This window comes from Lactuca saligna, chromosome 8, assembly GCF_052625555.1.
Source record: "Lactuca saligna cultivar CGN05327 chromosome 8, ASM5262555v1, whole genome shotgun sequence".
Lineage (NCBI taxonomy): Eukaryota > Viridiplantae > Streptophyta > Magnoliopsida > Asterales > Asteraceae > Lactuca > Lactuca saligna.
Genome location: NC_136424.1, coordinates 394,776 through 414,957, shown reverse-complemented (window position 1 = coordinate 414,957; position 20,182 = coordinate 394,776). Strand labels below are relative to the sequence as shown.

Genomic DNA, 20,182 nt, shown 5'->3' with positions numbered 1-20,182 from the left:
GAACTAACTCATTTGTATGATATTTCATTCTAGTAATTGTTCTAGCATCTTCCTGAACTACCCATATGGTAGCTTTCTAGTAATCTAAATGGTACGTACGGACATGGATATATACCCTTGCTACCCAAGGGCATAGGATGAACTGGAAAGACCCTTTATGACTATATATGTACACATGATATATAACTAATATTTAAACGACTTTCGGACGAATGCCCAATATCCCACCAGACCACATCTCAAGGCATGAAAAGGAAATAGAGTGGATAGCCTTCCTAAGTCTTTTAAACATTTCTTATATAACTATACATATAGAGGCATGCAATTTATAATATAAAAGCATAAATAAGTTTTGTAAGACATTTGAAACATAAATATTATTTTAAGAAAAGATCGACTTGATGTCAATCTTTAAAACAATTTGAAGGCATAAGTTTAATAAAACAGTTTAAGTATAAGGAAACATTTGTTTGAAACACAGTTGTAAATAAGTTTGAAAGGTAACGTACGGAGTAAGCTGTACAGTATAAAAAGGAGTTTAAAACATATAAAATGTTTATAGAAAGTCATTTGAAGGAAACTGTTTAGTAAAACGGCTAATGAGTAGCCAAATCATTTGAATGCTGTATATTAATCACATGTGATTGATGTAATAAGTAATATAATCCTACTTACTAATCACATGTGATTGACATAATAAGTAGCATGATTCTACTTGTATCCCCCCCATAAAACATTTAAAAATAGTTTAAAACATTAGTTAAGGGGTATGAACTCACCTGTAGTTGGTGATTGGAATGAACTGAACGGTATAGGATGGCTAGGTGTCAAGCGAGGACTTGTGAACACACTACGATCCTAATGAACATATAATCACACATATATGCACTCAATTAGACACAAATGATTAATTGATAATGTTTAAGACATCCTAGACATAATAAACACTTTATATAAGTGTTTCAAGCCTTAAGGATTGCATCTAAGCTATTGTGGGACAGGGTATTTGTGTTTAGGGTTTCCAAAGGACCCTATGTGAGAGTTTACTCTCTATAAACCATCACACATGGAGTTTACGGTTGTAAACTCTTGAGTTTACGGCCGTAAACTCCCAAACATGTGTGTTTGGTGTGTTTTGGAGTCCCAAATGCTTTCTAGAATTGTTCTAACTTAGTGGTTAAGTCCTTGGAAGGGTTTAAGGTCTAGAAGTACTCCAGTTAGGAGTTTACGGACTCAAGGCCATTCCCCTTAGAGTTTACGGCCGTAAACTCTAAGTATGGTGGGTTTTTGTTGTTTTCAAGTCTCTTGCATTTGAAGGATATGTTCTAGGTAATTGTTTAAAGCTAATGAGAAGCCTAGGCACGCTTTGGTGCCTTTCTTTTTAGTTTATGGCCCAAGAGCATTATCTTGGCCGTAAACTCACTTTGATGAGTGATTTTTATGTACTTTGGTTCTTCATTTTTGTGGGAAACAATTCCATGAAGGGGTCTAGGGCTTTAGGTGTCTTGAAGACACCCTTTTGTCCATTTCAATGGAGTTTACGGCCTAAGCTTCTCTTGGGCCGTAAACTCACTTTTAGTTGTGTCATTTGATGTGTTTAAGACCTTGTTCTACTTGGGGAAATAGTCTAGATACAAGCCTATAAGTCCTAGTGTCCTCAAAACACCATTTGGTGTTAGAATATGGAGTTTACGGCCTAAGAGAGTTCTGGGCCGTAAAATCCCAATCTTGGGTGGATTTTGGCTTGCTTTCTTGTCCCTAACATGCATACATAAACATCTAAGGCCTTATCATAACACAAGTATCGGTTTTGGCTTCGTTTCCGGAGTTTACCGCTCAAGAACACCTCGAGGTGTAAACTCCTAGATTTCATGTTTTAGCCTTCTAAAACATGTTATTGACAAGTATAAAGCTTTCTAACAATACTATAAAGAGTTACTCACATTTTGGTATAAAAACCCGAAGATCCGTCAGAGAGAAAATGGCTTTTCTCTAGTCGGAAATGTGAATAATGAATGATTTTGGTTTGGAAATCTATTTATAGTCCTGAGATATTTTGGCAGAAAATATTTTCATTCTTGAAATGATCCCTAATAAATTAGAGTGTTGGAATAATAGTGTTGCACCAAACCCTAGTGCACCCACTCTCCTGATACCCCTTTTTGGTGTAAAACCCTGAAACTGCCAAACTTATATTCTAAGTCTGAATTTTCACTGTAACTGATCTTCATCTATTGGCTTGATATGGTTTATTCAGAATGGAAATTTCGGGTTGTAACAAATTTTGAATTTATGTTTAATATATTTTAAGTATATTACTTATATATTATCTTTAGTAGGTCGGGACAGGAAAACTCCATTCGAAATTCATAACTCCTTCATCTGAACTTCGTTTTCGTCTGTCTTTTTATCGTTGAACTACGATAGAAGAAATCTTCGACTCTCATTTAGATCACTAAGGATAGATACTATCTACCTTAAATTCACTATTTACGTCGCGCTGGGTTGCGCTGGGTCATACCGGTTTTGTCGCGAAACTTTGACATGTCATAACTTCTTCGTTATAACTTGGATTTTGGCGTTCTTTATATGAACGGAAACGCTGTGACATATAATAAAACTTGGTTAAGATTAATCCTTCTAAATAATATTCCATCAAAAAGTCATTTTTTGATGCTTATCGTCTCTAATTTGACTAGTCCGGATCTACGGGCGTTATATAAATTATTCGGCTTTTTGTTATTTCATATATTTGTATCCTTTTAATTTTTTTTATCAACACATCATAATCCTATCCATGGGATGATTTAGAAGTTGTAAATCATGAGGCTACTATTTACTACAAAATGCTGAAACTTTTTATAAGATTACATATGTCATTTATAGATGCATCAAAGGAAGTTTATTTCAACGGTATGCGACGTTGAGGTTTTCTATGCATATCCCATAATTTATATGCATTTTACTGTTTCACTATTTTTAATCAAGAAATTAATTAAAATTTAATTATTTTTGGGCCATTATGCTCAATTACAAATGAGAGAGAGTTCAAAACTACAGACCATCATTTTCATCATAAATATGATATTTCATCTCTAAAAAAGAAAAGATTAGATTATACTTTCCCATCCATAGATGTTTGTCAATTCAAAACCGCCCTTTCTCACTTCATTCAGTTCTTGAGATTAAGAACTTCAACTTTTTATATCTAGGAAGATGAGATAACATTAGCAAGAAGAACAAAGAGTGATGCTTGTGGAATGTGTATCTACTATCACCATTATTATGGGAAGTACAATATGCCACCCTGAAAAATGCTCTAATAAATATGACCACTAATCATCTTTCTTTAGTGCACGAAGTCTTTTTGCAATTTTCCTTTCTTGATTGCAGAAATTTACTACTTTTATCATTATACATCTATCAAAAGTTTACCAAACTGTCGTTGTCTTTTATTACGAATTAATGGTTGTCAATGTGACAAAAAGAGTCTAGGTGGTAAATCAGGTAATGATTTCCTTAATTTTGTTAATTTTCGTTTCTAGATTGTTTGTCATATAATCACATAATGTAATAAGAATGTGCTATATAACTCATTTCCTACACTTATTCTTAGTGAGATGGATCTTTTTCATGATTAAACTCTAAATTACAATTTTTGTTTTTTAAAAGTAACCGTTCAAAATGATATGAATTGATTACGTATGGTGATGATGAAAAAGAGAGAGAACAAAGGTTGTGATGGTAAATCTTGAAAACAAGAATCTCGAGAACCACCATGGGCTCTAACAAAGTTGGAGGTACAGAAGTTATAATGTCTTCATTGCTAAGGTTGAGAACTGTCATTTGTTGGCTAGCAAGGGTATTTTTCATTAATTGGATACACAAATGTACTTAATCCTATGTGCACACTAATACCAGGGATGGTTCTTTTTGGTTTTATTTGTTGAACTCACTACAAGCTTTTATTACTTCACGTATACTCATTATTGGTTTGGAATGGTTATGCATCAAAATTTTATTGGAAGTTTCCATCTTACCTAGCTCAAAGGGTAAAGATATAAATTTGAGCATGATGCTAAGAAGTCAACCCTGAATGTGACGAAAATGAAATTTTTACCATATATACAATTTATAAAGTCATTATCTTTAACTTTTTATTGTCATTCAATTCAAAAAAGTTTGGAAATAATTTTTTCACTTTACAATGAAAAAATATTATCAAATAAGCATGATGAGATAGCTCAGTAAAGAACTGGTATATAAGATTTAGTAGTAATTATAATAAATAAATATATGTATTAACCGGTTAGTTTCTTAATTAATTCATTAGGACCATACCAGCTTAAACATTAGTTAAATAAATACAAATGTTAACAACGACAACATATGCCTGCGATCTCTAGAATATGACATATGTGTGAAAAGAAAAAATCTAGCGTGACCACTTATATAACAATCAATGCTAGACACTTATCAATATTTAATAATGTGTGTGATTTGGATATGATGCATTCTCAATTATGTGGAAGATGTTTTGAAGATGTACCTCTTTAGAATATGACATGTTTTCAAAAGGAAACTATTCACCATCCTTCCGAAAGAAAATTAACCAGTGTTTCTAAAATGTAATATATTTCCTTTTTAACTTGATCTTTCAATTTTTCCATTTGACCTATAAATTTAAAAGATATGGAATACAATGTGTCTTATTTTTAATGACATGATTCCAAAAGAAAACTAATAAATGAATTGAAATTAATCATTGATCGCCAAAAAAGAAAACTAATTGTCGAAATAAAACTATTCGCCACCCGTTGCTTGGCACGGATAAACAACTAGTGTGTGTGTGTGTGTGTATATATATATATATATATATATGTATATATATATATATATATATATATATATATATATATATATATATATATATATATATATATAAAGACACACACAAACAAGCTTGAGAAACAGTATAGTTTAGTCAGTTCTGGTTTTGGCCACAAAACTTTTAAAATGTGGCAGTTTAGGTACTTAACTGAGCTTCTGACCGTACATTAATTTTGGAGTAGCCGACTTCAACTTTGGAGTCTTGGCTTGAGATTGGATCGTTATCTCCTTCTAACAGTATCATAACTGAAATGTGCATATTTAATCAGATAATTTGTGCATTTTTTAATACTTTTTCTACGTTTATACTCATTATAGGATAAAAGATACTTAATTTCTTTAAATTCTGTTTTGTAGTGACGAAGACATGCTCGGGATGAAAAGGAAGCAATTACGGAGCTAGAAGCTTGAATTTTGGATCAATTCAATCAAAGTCAAAAGACATCAAGGAATCTGAAGGGCACAACGTGTGATCCATTACCACAACATGGGGTGTTGATTTTTCCCAACCTGATGATGCCTTACTGGTTATGTGTTTTAAGCTCTTGCCACACCGTGGAGCCTATCTGCCACGACATCGGAGGGGATTTCTGGCAACTATATATATTTGACGTTTTGGCTCTCAACCTTAACTTACGTTGGAAGTTTTTTCAATGACTTTTGGAGGCTAGAAACATCCCTTGGAGGTTCTAGAACGAAGAATTCAATTTGAAGCTTGATTTTGAAGAGATCTAAAGGCAAGCTACTCTTAATTACTCTATTTTCTTTGATTAATCATGTTTGTCAAAGTGATTTTCGTTTTTGCTTGTTTGTTTATAGACGTTATGGGCTAAATACCATAACTTTCATTTAGAATAGATGATGTTGCATACTATATGTTGATTGAGTGGATTTAGATTATAGTTTATTGCTTATTTATTAGGGTTGCTTGTTAAAAGAACCTTTTATATTAATGCAAACTTATTTTCTGTTTATTGTTGAATTTAATTGAGATGTGATGAACTATCTTTTCTTAGTTGGCTTGAATCTTATGATTTTGTGAATAACAAGGTTATAGGAAAAGTGTTTTGACAAAAACCTAGGATTATTTGGAAAAGTTGGTGCATTGATATAAAAGTTAATATATGAAGAACAATCATATATTGTATTGATGTTTAGAAAATATTTATGTCAATCAAAGTTACAAGTCTTCCTTAATTCGAACTTCACACTAGTTTTCTTATTAATTTGTTCAGTTGATCACTGAATGAATAAGTTTGTTAAAGTAAATGATTAGTCTTTTGATCATAATTCTAATCAATATAGGAATCGGTAAACAACGACTCTATAACCTATTACACTTTCCACAAAATCAAACATAGGGGCAAGTGAATCGCATCTAAAGAAAAGTCTCTTTAATATATTGAATTAAAATATGTTTTTCTTGTTTCTTCTTTAGTCTAAAATATTTCTTTGCTAGTTGTTTTTAATTTTCTAGACTTGCAAAACTAGAAAAACCCACAATTACTTGTTTATTTTACTTAGATAACTTTAGTAGATAATGATGAGCTGTTATTTCCATTCCCTATGTTCGATACCTGACTTACCTGAACTGTCTTATTAATTGATTAGGTACACTGCCTATTCGTGTTGATTAGTCTGGATTAGTTGGTTTTAAAACTAGTACTTATTTTACACATTAAGTTTTTGGAGCCGTTGCTGGGGAACGACTTAATTTTAGATACTTTTATCTACTATTTGTTCTCGATCCTTTGTGTGGATTTTATTTCACTTTAAGTTACGTTAGTTTCATCATAATTTTTCTTTGTTTATGTTTTTCTATCCCTATAGAGACCATGTCGTGGCATACTTGCCCATGCGGTGGTAAACATTCGGGCAATTTAGTTTTTAATAGTTTATGTTCATTTTACGCGTTTGTTTTCTGTTTTGTTGCAGTAAGCTTATGATTCGAGCGTCTTCATATACTAAAATAACAAGCTTGAAGGATCTCAAGTCTATCATTCTTAAAAGAAACAAAGAAAGAATAAAAGAAATAGACGATCCCAAAAAGGAAGTAAAACCAAACGAAGAAGAGAGCGACTACATGATTGATTAAGAATCTGAAAAATAACTCAAACAAGAAGACGAGATGGCTGGCATGGTGGAAATAACCATGAAGCGGTACATGAAACAAATGCGAGATAGCGGGTCGGGTCTTGTACAACCAGAAATTCCAGGAACTGCAAATTTTGTGCTCAAGGGGCACATACTTTCCATGTTGAAGGATATCCCATTCTACATGAAGGATCATGAAGATGCCTTCAAGCACATTGATGAGGTGACTGACGTCACCAACTACTTCAACGTTCCCAATGTTCCTTGTGAAACAGTAAGGTTGCGGGTGCTTATGGTCACTTTTAGAAGGACAGCTAAAGATTGGCTGAAGGCACTTCCAACTGACGCTATCACCACCTGGGCACAACTTAGGAAGAGTTTATCCAACAGTCCAGCCTGCCTTTAAACGTTGCAAAGTTAAAGGAAAACATCGTTAATTTCGAGAAACAAGCTGGAGAGTCTTTGTATGAAGCGTGGGAGGGGTACAAGGGGTTACTTAGAAATTGCCAAGAACATGACCTCAATGTGAAATTAGATGTCTCAATCTTATTCTTTTATGATGGGGTGAACGTGACAACTAGGAAACTTATTGATTCTTAAGGAACGATGATGAAGAAGACTCTAAAAATGATTAAGGAGTTAATTGAAGAGTTATCCAAGCACTCAAGGGAGTATCACATCCTTTGAGAAGACAGGAAAAGAGGCTACAAAGATGGAAGTGAAAGTTCAGAAGATATAGCTGCAGTGATCGCGAAGTTAGAGTCAATGGACCGAAGGATGACAAAGATGGATCAGTCCATCCATGAAATTCGGGTTGGGTGTGTCAATTGTGGCGGACCGCACTTGACTAAGGAATGTGACTTCAACGAGAACGGGAATTGGAAGGTTCAAGCTTGCTATTCAAGTGGAGATAGGTACGATGAATATTGGAAGAAACCCAAGCAGGAGAGGCTACCTATGATGAGCATCAAATGGCGAAAGAGGAGAAGTATAAGCAACAAGGTCGCGAGTTTTATCAAAATAAACATCCGAATCCCAAAAAGAAGAATGAATTTGAAGCTATGCTTTCCCGATTTGCAGCCGCACCAGAAAAGAGAAACGATGAAACTGATGTTGTCCTTTCTAATCAACAAGCCTCGATCCATAATATTGAGCAACAAATTGGTCAACTCTCGAGGCAATTCAACGAACGGTTAATGTGCACACTTCCAAGAAACACATAACAAAATCCGAAGGTGCATATCAATTTCGTGACTACAAGGAATGGTAAAATCATCACCCCTTTAGTTCCTTTATCTAACAAAAATTCAGAAGAAGTGCAGGAAACTGAAGAAGAAAACCGAAGGAAGGAAATTGATTAGCAGCCACAACACATCGAGGATGCCATGGTGTGGCAGACTGCTAAAAAGAAAAGAAAAACCCTCCTGTTAAGGCTTATCAACCACTGCTACCATTTCCTAGCCGAGAAAAAGAAGATAAGGAAGCTGAAGACTACAAGAAGTTCCTGGAGCATATCAAATCCATTCAAATTAATATCCCTTCTATTGAAGCGGTAGCTCAAATGCCAAACTATGCCAAGTTCTTGAAGCTTACAAATAGAAAGATGATGGAGGAGGCATCTAGTGTGGTTCTAAATGAAAATTGATCAGCCGCTATGTTAAACCAGCTTCCGAAGAAGATGGGTGATCGCGGGAGTTTGACACTTCCATGTCAATTCGGGAATTTAGCTACAAGTCACACCCTTGCTGATTCGGGAGTTAGCGTGAATCTTATACCTTATTCCTTTTTCAAGAAACTAAATCCTCCGGAGCCAAGGCCAATTCACATGGCTATTCACTTATCTAACAAGACGGTGACTTTTCCAAGAGCTATATGTGAGGATTTTTTAGTTAAAATTTACAAGTTTGTTTTTCCCTCATATTTTGTCATTTTAGATATGGAAGACGACAACCACGTCCCAATCATTCTTGGGAGGCCTTTCCTAAGCACCGCACGAGCTTTGGTGGATATTAGAGAGTCAAAGCTCACTCTTCGTGTTGGAGAAGACGCTATAACCTTTGGAGTTGATAAAGAAATGAAACATTCAAATATAAGTGACGACTTGGTTTACTCGGTGGACCTTTTCAATACATTGTTGGAGAAAAAATTAGAAGGATGGAAGAATAATGATTCGAAAGGATACATGACTTTGAAAGATGGTGAGTTTGATGCTAAACATGATCTTGCGGAACCGGAGAGGATTTTGGTGGAAATTGAGTTTGAAGAAGTTAGAAAACACTCTGAAGACCCACCACAACATGGTAAATTAGCCACGACATGGTCAAATGGAAATTCACAATCAGAGAAAGCACCAAGTCGTGGAGATTAGATGCCCACACCGTGGAGACTGATCAGAACCTGAAGCAAGAATTAAAAGCATTACCAAACCACTTGGAGTACATGTTCTTGGAGCAAAACGAGTAGAAACTTGTCATAATTGCATTTGATCTAAAACTCAAGGACAAAGAAATCTTGGTCGATGTATTGAAAACGTGATAGTTTCATCTTATTTACTTCTTTTATAGTATATTTTAGCATATTTTATTTTATTTTTTAGTTAATCTTCATGCATATTTTTCCTTTTTGTTATTTTATATCTATATCAGGTACTTTCAAGTTTTTGAGCTTTATTGCAGATATTTGGAGAAACGGAGCAAAGCATGGAAGGAGATTCGGAAGACTAACAAAGTTCAAGAAACTGATCTAGATTGTTGAAGGTTATCAAAGAGTGTTGGATTGAAGATTGATGTCATTGGAGCTTACTTTGAAGATTTTATAGAAGAAACTTAAGCTTGGTGGATTGGAAGATGGAGTCAAATGGGTTTAATCAAGAATGGATGGAAGAAGTTTGGGCTTGATTAATTGGGCTAAATGATATGATATTTAGGCTATCGAGTCTTTGGACCTATATTCATTAATTTTGCGCTAAATGATGTGGTATTCTGGCTATTATAATTAGTCAAAGCTAGAGGATAAAATTGGAAAATAGAGGAAAGGGGAAAACAAACTTTCCTTCATCAACACATCTCACGAGGACGTGTGAGATTTTACTCTGTAGGTCACGAGGTCACGTGGCTTCTGCAGGGACAATTCTAGGTTTTCAAAATTTATGGCTATTTGAGGATGGTTGGCGGAACACCAAGAACATTGTGAAGAACATCATCTTTTAACTCTAAAATCTTGCTACATTTTGTGTACAATCTATTTTCATATTAGTTTCATGAGTTTAGGCAAGCTAGGCTAACCTTCTTTCTGTTGACTTGGATGTAATCTCTTGAATGATTTGGTTATTTTGAAGAACTCCATGAACTTGTGCTGAATATCTATGATTATATTTTCTATGAAAACTTCCTTGATGTTTATATATCTCTAGTCATGAATATTGATATGTGAATTTTATTTTGTTGGTTAAATTCTTAGCTACGTAATGGGTCTTCAACTTAACAAGCAACAATTAGTTTAAATGTTTGTTTTTATTTCATTTAGACTAAGAAAACATTTCCTCCATAGTGTTAAGCCAAATTGTCACACCCCCAAACCGAATTGGCAAAAAAATTTAGGGGTGGAGGATGTCATGTACAGTATCATAACTATGTATAATAGTAAAACAAGCAACAACATCATCCATTGCATTAAAAGTATAATTTTTACATGTGTGTTATGAATGTAAATGCAAGACACCAAAAATATATATATATATATATATATATATATATATATATATATATATCAAAATAAAATACGAGACTGAATGTGCTCCGTCTTCTCAAAGCCTGTCATCTGTACCTGACTACTGGTGACCTGAGAATACAAGTTATTTTGAAAGAGAGGATCAACATTTAAGCTGGTGAGTTCATAAGTATTTTAGTGTCAAATGTTTGTACAAGTTTGAAGAAAGTGTTTGCAAATTTTTGTTGTTAATGTTTGTAAGTGTTTGTAGCAAATGTTTGTATGTCCTAGAAAATCCTATATTTTCTACTAGAAATGTAGCCTTCTACCAAGAACCGAATGTTTTCCATGTTGTTTGTTTGTAAAAGTGAGTGTTTTTCCCAAGTATGAATATTATTACCAAAATATAGTTTACATTTCTATTTATGTGAGAAGATCACAATGTGAATGTAATAAGAAAATAAGGATGTACTATAGTATTGTATATAGTAACTACTATAGTACTAACTACCTTAAACAAATTGATTAATTAAGGTAAAATGTGATGAGATTGTAGCCATGCTCGATCGACTAGTAAAACACGATGTTCGTAGACGTCGAAATGGTATGACATTCGTCACCCGTAGACCTGCAGGTCCCACTGTAGCTAGCAGCAAGGTGTAGGATGGTCAATCTAGTATAGATCTATACGCAAATTCACGCTCTCCCTCAAGGAGACTCTGGTTACAAAACATGGCACAACAGTATATTGTCATGCCATGAAGTAGTGACTCACATTAATGTTATAGTATTCTTGTATTTGTATAGTATGTTCTCTCTATTATAGTGTATTGTATGTATTCTTTGCATAGTATGCTCCTCCCATTGGCTTTGGCACAATAGGTTATCTCATTTGAATCTAAAGAACATATCATGGATTTCGGGGAATCAGCTTGTAAGAGGAATTCCTAAGATGCAATTTGTTAAAGATAAGCTATGCTCAACGTGTGAAAAGGCAAAGAAAAGAAAGTCTTCCTTCAATCCAAAGTCTTGTTCTTCCATTATCAAACCACTTCATCTCACCCACATGGTTATTTTTGGACCGGTCCCAATTAAGTCAAGAGCTGGGAAATAGTACACTCTTGTAATTGTGGATGAATTTTCAAGATTTATCTGGGGTAGTATTTTTAAGAAAGAAGAGTGTGAGACCCCTTCTCTAAGACCTTACCATATTAGTCCAAACATGCTACATGCATATTTATAAATATTATTTACATAGATGATCTGATTACAAATGATTGGGTACAAACCGACTATTAAGGTTTTTACAAAATTTTATATATTACATAATTTCCCAGGAGTTTATAAGTCATATACATACATTAACACTAAGTACAAAAGTTATAGTATTAACTTTTCTAAATCTTCCAACAGTATATGTCTATACTGGATGCTTATCACTTGCAATAGTTAAACACTGAGAAGGATAAGCAGGTGACGCTTAGTGAGTTCAAAAATAGATACAATAATAAGCTATGCCATCTATATATATATATATATATATATATATATATATATATATATATATATATATATATATATATATATATATATATACATATGACGGAAGCAAAGGGGGACAAAGATCAACAAAGGCATATGTGTATCATATGACAAACTTTCCATATAAACTAATAATCTGATTCAAAGATTTACTGATGAGTTTAAAACAAACTTAAAGATCGATTAGATCTATGAAACAGGAAGATAAATGACTAGATAAACAATTAAGAACAAGCTAATGAATCAAAAAGTGTCGAATGATTCAATAAAACAATCCTCAGAAGAGCTCGATAAAGAACATCAACTGTAAAGGATTTTAGGGTTTACAATATTCAATGAGAGTGACGACCGTTACTATACGCATACATGCATGCATATATTTATAATGAAACCCTAATAGTTTTTCTAAGAAAAAGAAGGCTAATCTAGTTAAACACGGATTGACAAGCCCAATCCGGTTGTAAACAAAAGGGCCCAAGACGCAACACAATTATCTTCAACAATCTCCCCCTTTGCGTCTTTGGCACAAAATCTTCATTCTCTTTTAACAGCAAAAGGCTTCTTTACCGTCTCAAAAATCCTCGGTATAATAGCCAGAATGTGATGCCTGAGGGTGATATACCAACGAAGCATATCAGTGAAGTTCTTCTTGTCTGCTGTGGAGTTCTGCTTGCATCGGTGAATGATATTTATAATATGCTCCAGACAATCTGTTGAAAACAGATGTTTGTCTACCAAAGCAAACAGAAACTTATGCTTGTCGCCTCTTGTGAACATGACCGTCAGATTGGAAGAGTCAATTTGCCCTAACTTCATTTTATGAACGTCTACTGTCTTGGAAGTAGGCTTGACGGTCGGTTTCTTGTTCATTATCTTTGCTATTTCCTGATCCATAGTGGCAAGCTCATGGATGTAGGAAGCCAACATTCTTTTGAGATGTTTTAGAATCGGTTCATACTCTCTGTGGTTGGAGAGAAGAATGTTGTATAGCAGAATCCAATCATGCGGATTCAGACTAGGAAGATCTGCCAGAGAAATGAGATGTTCTGTGTTGGCCGTTCCTCTGTTGATTTTGAAGTTAACGTTCAAAAATTTCCCAGCCTGTGTTGGTTTCAGTACCTTGACTTTAATTATCTTCTGTGCACTCCATGTCAAGTACTGCGGTTGACCATACTTCAAATAGAAATCTATTAATTTTCTGTCAACCTTCAAGTTTGGATGAGGGACATCGGCAGTGACATCAAAGCAATGAAATGTAAAAGCTTTTCATGTGATTGGCATGTCAAACTGCGAGTCTTTGGTATTTTCACACTAGAAAGAAGCAATTGGTTCCAACCAATATATGGAGGGAAACTCAATCGCTTGATTGATGAGTGTATCTCTGTCCCATTCTGGGAACAGAGTCTTCTTGGCTTGTATAGCATCCTCATCCTCCTTAATCTTTCTTTCCCTAGCCTCGGCCTCTCGAGCTATTTTAAGAGTTTCATCCAGCTCTTTGTCCCTTTTCTTTCGTTGAAGAGCTTCAGTGATAGTTTCATCTGTATCTGTAACAACCCGAAATTGTTCGTCGCCAAAACCCGTTCTACCCGAAAGATCGCCGTTATCAAATTCGTTCCGTTTTCTCTTTGGAGTTAATTATATAAACTTATATGTTTATTTTATTTTAATGAGTGTCTAACTCACTCAGGAACTCTCGTAATTAGCCCGAATATAATTATCTCATAAGTTTTAAAAATGTTCCCGCCGGGTGACGGTAAATTAATCGGGTGCGACCAAAAGCCGCGTTTAACGTCGGTATCGGGTAGAGTTCCACCGCGTACAAGTTTTTAGACCTATATAAACGTGTTTAACCTATCATTTGAAGCTTTTTCCTTCTCTCTCTCTACTCTCTCTCTAACCTCTCTCCTAAATCCAAGTTTAAGGGTCCAAAACTCAAATTTAAGGCTTCAAATCTCTAAGGTACATTCCTTAGCTTGTATTGTAACCTTCTTAGCCTTCAAATTCGAATTCAAAACATAATTTGTGACCACATACATGAGTTTACGGCCATGGAGCATTCATGGGCCGTAAACTCACAATAAGTGGGTTTTTGAGCCCTTAAACCCCTCCTTGACAAGTTTGGGACTTAGATATGGCTAAATGGCTTCAAGATATGGATTCTAAACAATTAAAACATGAACTTTGTGATGTTTAAAGGAGTTTACGGCCAAGGATCATTCTTGGGCCGTAAACTCATATAATTAGGGTTTTCATGCCCTTAAACCCTTCCAAATCACTAGTATGTCTTAGATATGAATTATAGAACATTGGTTTTTGCATTTGGACACTTGAAACATGATTTTTGGGGGACTTATGTGAGTTTACGGCCAAGGCATGTGCTTGGGCCGTAAACTCCATGATTCATGGTGTTAGAATGCAAACCAAACACCCCTAAGGCCCTTAGATGAATTTTAGAAGTCCTCCCATGCAAGTTTCAGGCCTTGAAACACCTTGAAGCACTCAACAGAAGAGTTTACGGCCATGAGGGGGTCTCATGGGCCGTAAACTCCATAAACCCCTCAAATGTCCCATGCAAACTCATGTTAGGCCTTGGAATAATTATATTAATCACATGTGATTTGTTTTGGAACCATTTAACACCATTTTCATGAGAAAATAGGAGTTTACGGCCATGGATCCATGCTAGGCCGTAAAATCCCATAAGTGGGTCTATTTGATGTTTTACAATCATTTCAAGTTCTTAAACCAAGTCTAGAAATTATCCCCTAAGTGTTTGAAGTCCAAATTGCACCATAAACCACCCATCATGAGTTTACGGCTGTAAACTCATGGGGAATGGGTGTTTTGGCCGTAAACTCCCTAAAGGGGTTGTTCCTTTGAAGTCCCAACTCATTTCCCAAGTCCCTTGCATCATTCATGTTCCTAAACGCCACCCGGGTCCCTCCAAACACTTGTATCGGAGTGTTATCGCGACTTGAAGCAATTGTCCCTATCCAACAATCAATCTATGTCCTAATTAGATACAAATGTGTATCTTTACATCATAATTAGGAAACTCGTGTGTTTACAAGTCCCGGATCAACTCTTAGCATCCAAACCGTCTCATATCTCGTCCGGTGAGTTCATACCCCTACGGCTTTTTCACTGTTTTCAATGTTTTCAGGGGGGGAATACAAGCAAACAACAACTGTTTTCAAATCAAAACATTGATATGTTTCAAATTATATCTGAAAAACTTATAAACTCTTTTACTCCTTATGTATTTTGCTGAGCATAAGGAATGACTATTCAATTACAACTAAATGGATTTTAGTTAAGGAAACAATCAAACTAATCAAATTATTATGGGAATAATTTGGGGGTCTTTACTGTTCTTTCTATCATATACTGATATCTATATCAAGTTATTAGATAAACTATGTCTGATTCAGTTTATCTCCGTATCATTTGAATGTATTATCAGATAATTTCATGTATGTATCTATAGTTATTGTACTATGTTTCATAATCTTCTGTATGTCGATATCTTATGAGAACCCTGTGAATAGTTTAGTACTGTTTTGTGAGATAGTCACTACCCTTTATGGATGATCAGTAAATCCTCCCCGGAAGTGTAACCAGAGTCTCCTGGAGGGAGAGCGTGGAATTTGTGAATAGATCTATTCGGGACTGACAATCCCACACCTTAACTGCTAGCTAAAGTTAGGCGGGCACGCCTGGGGTGACAAATTTCTGGATATCGTTTCGACGTCTGACAAACGTCAAGGAGGTCACGTTGTCGTATTAGTATGGTTACCCCACTCACAACATGTATTAATATCAGCTTATTCACAGTTTGGGTTTCGAAATTATATCTCTTTCGGGATTGTGATCCCATGGTTTTGTTTCTAGATCTCTTTCGGGATAGTGATCCCATGGTTTATTTCTATATCTCTTTCGGGATAGTGATCCCATGGTATTAGCCAAACTATTTTGTATCTAGTTCGGGATAGTGATCCCATGGTTTTATGCCTATAACTTGTACGGGATGTCTTTCCCCATGGTCTTTAACTATATCTTATACGGGATAGTGATCCCATGGTTTTCTAAATCTATATCTTATACGGGATAGTGATTCCATGGTTTTCCAAATCTGTATCTCATTCGGGATAGTGATCCCATGGTTTCAATTTATATTTGCATATATACATCAACTTATCTCGTGTTTAGTCCGGGATGACAGTCCCATGATCTTAAACCTGTACTTTCAGATGTGTCAAACCATCTTATATGTCTTTCGGGATAGTGATCCCAAGATTTTCATTATATAGTTTTGTGTGTTAAACTATACTTTGTGATATACAACTGATCTTACAATTAGGAAAATATGGGATTTTCCAGGGGTAAAATACAACACATAATCGAATTGGTAACAAATGATAACTAAACCAACTTCACATAAGAAAATATGGGATTTTCTTGGATAACAAATCTTTTCGGAAACTAAAGGAAATCGATACATTTTCATAAAACAAAACCGCTTATGAACTCACCAGCTTTATGCTGATTTTCAAACCGCTTGTATTCTCAGGTCCAAGTTAGACAGGTACCCGGTGATCTCTTTTGATGAAGACGGAGTGCGTGGAAGACTCGCCTCAACTTTTGTTAATATGATGCATATGTATATTTTGTATAACTTTACTTTTGAAACAAATGTAAACTTTCATATATATGTAATGTAATGTTTGTTTACTGTGATTACTATTTACATTGGATTTGATACACAACGTGGTAGTCCACCCCGGAAATGTTTCCGCCTTTGATTTTCGGGGTGTGACAGTATCTGACTCGCTCTCAACAACGAACTATTTCCCAGAACCCGAAGCTACATTAACCTTCGGTTCTGTCTTTGATAAACCTTCCTCTCCCCCTTGTCGCGGAAGAACAAGCTTCTCCGAGACACCCTTCATTTCGCTCAAGATGTTAATCGCAGGAAGGAGTTTAGCCTGGAGATGTTGTTTGATAGTAAGGGTAAGGAAGGGATCATGAGTGTCAAGAACATTTGTCAACATATTCTTGACATCACCAGCGCAACCTTGATGAACTGCCCGCTGAGTTTTCAGCAAAGATATTTCTTGTTGTGCCTGGGCCAGTTGTATCTTCTGAAGGTCGATGGTTGCCTGATGCTTGACAAGATCTTCCTTTAAGGTGCTCTCTGCTGCTAGAGAAGCAAAACGTGAATCCAAAGATTGGAGAAAGGAGGTGGATTCAGTTTTGAGGTCAGCACGCAGAGCCTCAAATTTGGAGGTTTCACCCTGAAGAGTAGCCGAGAAGGAGTCGACTGACATCTGAAACTTGGCCGCACTGGAATCAGCATGTGCTTTTAGAGAATCAAGAAAGATCTGAGTTGTGTGAACAACCTCAGAAACTTCCTTTGTGGCTTTGGAGCATGAAGCAGCTGAGTTGTCGATGGCATCAGTGGAACGATCCAGAGCATCAGTGTACGTCTTGATCGTAGACTCAATGAAGGCTTTCAACACGACACCCCCGTAGGCTTTATTATCAGCCAACAGACTATCGAGTTTTTCGTGAATTTCTTGAATCTGCTGACTGGTAACAGGGGTATCGGCATCAGTGTCTATGGGAATCCGGTATGGGCTATAATAAAGAGAATCGTACTCTTCATCATCACCGACCAAGGTAGCACTGGAGTTGGAGGATGGAGAAGGAGATGGTGGGATGTTGATGACGGGGGTTTCAACCACAGTAGTAGCCCCTGTATCAGATACATTGACTGTTACCGGTGGTTGGAAAGAGGTGATAGTAACTGATTCGGTGATAAATGGTGTGGGGATAGAGGATGTAGGTTGAGTAACAGAGAAGGGAATGGTTGGTTCTGTTGTAGTGGGAGGGATGGTTATAGGAACAGAAAGTGGGACCTTCTGTGTTGGTGATTGGGGTGGGGTAGGAATTTTAGGAGAAGTTGGAGGAGTGGGTGATTTGGTAATTTTGGGAGATGCTGGTGGAGAGGGAAGATGAGTGCCTGTAGGAGAAGATGGTTGTTGAGGAGACTGAGCAATTGTTGTCTCGGTTGGAGGAGCAGCAGCCTCTGTGTCGGATGGGTCATTAGGAGCAGAGCCAGGAGAAGGAGACCCTTTGGCTCTTTTAGCCATCTTCTTGACCTTCTTTGATTTGTACTGAGAAGGTTCCTCTGCATCGGATTTGCGTTTGGAGGATCTTCGCTTTCTCTCCTTTTTCGGTTCAGTTTCTTTCTTCTCTGGTTTCTCCTTTTTGCCGACCCTCTTGCCACGGTTGGCAGGTTGATCAAGGGCTTCTAGTGCAGCTCTCTGTTCATCGGATAGAACCCTTGGAGGCAAGGGTGTTCGGGTGCTATAGTCAGCCATGATTTTGCTGTGAGGCGTGACACACCTGTACATGGATTCAGGGATTAATCCATAATGGAGAAACTTACTTGGATCATAAACGATGATCTTCTTAGTGTGGTAAGAGGAAATTGAAGCCATAAGAGCATCCTTCATCACCGGGATTTCAAGGGAATCCATAGCCTTCTTTGTGATAAGCGTCCAGAAACGGCCGCATGATATCTCAGAGTACCGTGTAGAGGTGTTGAGACTCTGAACGACTTGAGACCAGATTATGGAGCCATAATCTAGATTGATGCCGTTGTAAATACCATAAAGTATGGTGAGAAACCCTTTACTCGTGGTTTCAGAACCACCACACCGCTCCGCTAAACCCTTGATCAAAAGTGTAAGCAATCCGTTCCACTGAGACGGAAGACAAGATACCTTGACCTTCGCGATAGTTGTAAGAACATCCGTATACCCCATCTCGTACATCATTGAGAAGAGTTGAGTAGTGGTGATAAAATCCGGTGAGATGACGGAAGAATCAACTGCAAGCCCTAGAAGAGAGCAAAACCTTGTTTTGGACACAGAGGTTTTCTTGTCGTGGATGGTGAAGTAGATGCGATCTTTGTGTTTGTCATAGTTTGCTGTTGTGTAGACTTGAGAAAGCAGGGACATTGGAACGGCTTCCACTTGCGTGAGTGCCAACAGCAATGGGGAATATTTTAGGCATTCCACCACGTGTAGCATGTACGCATCATATAAGAACGGGGTCATCTCTATAATCATGTTTTGATTGGGCTTGATGGAGAGCAAAGATGAAGATGCAGTTTGATCTTGTGCAGAAGAAGAAGTCGCCATTGTTGAATTGAGGAAGAAGATGAACAGTGGAAACTTTTCAGAGAGAGAGAATTACGTGGGAGGTAAAAGCCAAAGAACACGATCACCCCTATTTATACCGTTCACTGGAGAGAGAAAATCATGATGATGAGGAAACCAAAACGTCGCCTGAAAAAGCGCGATTGGAAGTTATGGTGTATCCCAGGAAGACGTCAGCACACGTGGGTGTGAAACGAATCAATTGCACGCGCCCAAATCATTTTTGTACCGTTTGAAATTCCTTGTGCCCTTGCTTGGTTACAACTGAAACTTAAAACCATATACCAAACAGCAATCAGAATGTTGTAAAAAATTAATTTTCATGCATAAGAGTGTGAAAGATAAAGAAATAAATCAAAGGTGTTTGAGAGGTGAGTGTTGTCTATTAAGAAGACAGAAAGCGGAAGATTCCGAGCAAGAATCACTTCCTTCAAAGCCAAGAGAGACTTGAAGTGCTTGTGTGGTTTCCCTGGAAATACGATCAGTTGTCTATTACTAAACAATGAAAGGCATCTTTTGATCATGGGCTGAGGGGTAGCTGACCTCTAACCGAACATCAAGTCTTAACATAAAACCGAGTGTTGGCAGAGATACCTGTGAGACCGATGTGATCTGTTGAACATGTAGGTGGGAATTATCGTGTGACAAGCATGGGATAAATAGAAATCTCAAAGAAAAATAAACTGGACCTCTTTGGGAAGAAATGTCTTAGGTGGAGACGA

At 36.5% G+C, this 20,182-nt stretch overlaps 1 non-coding gene across 1 annotated transcript; it reads right to left on the bottom strand.

Annotated features, from left to right (window-relative positions):
• Positions 1–7,398: 7,398 nt before the first annotated feature.
• Positions 7,399–7,505, bottom strand: LOC145013591 (small nucleolar RNA R71). The gene has a single exon (XR_013665140.1). It is a non-coding gene; the product is annotated as a small nucleolar RNA R71 (small nucleolar RNA).
• Positions 7,506–20,182: the final 12,677 nt, after the last annotated feature.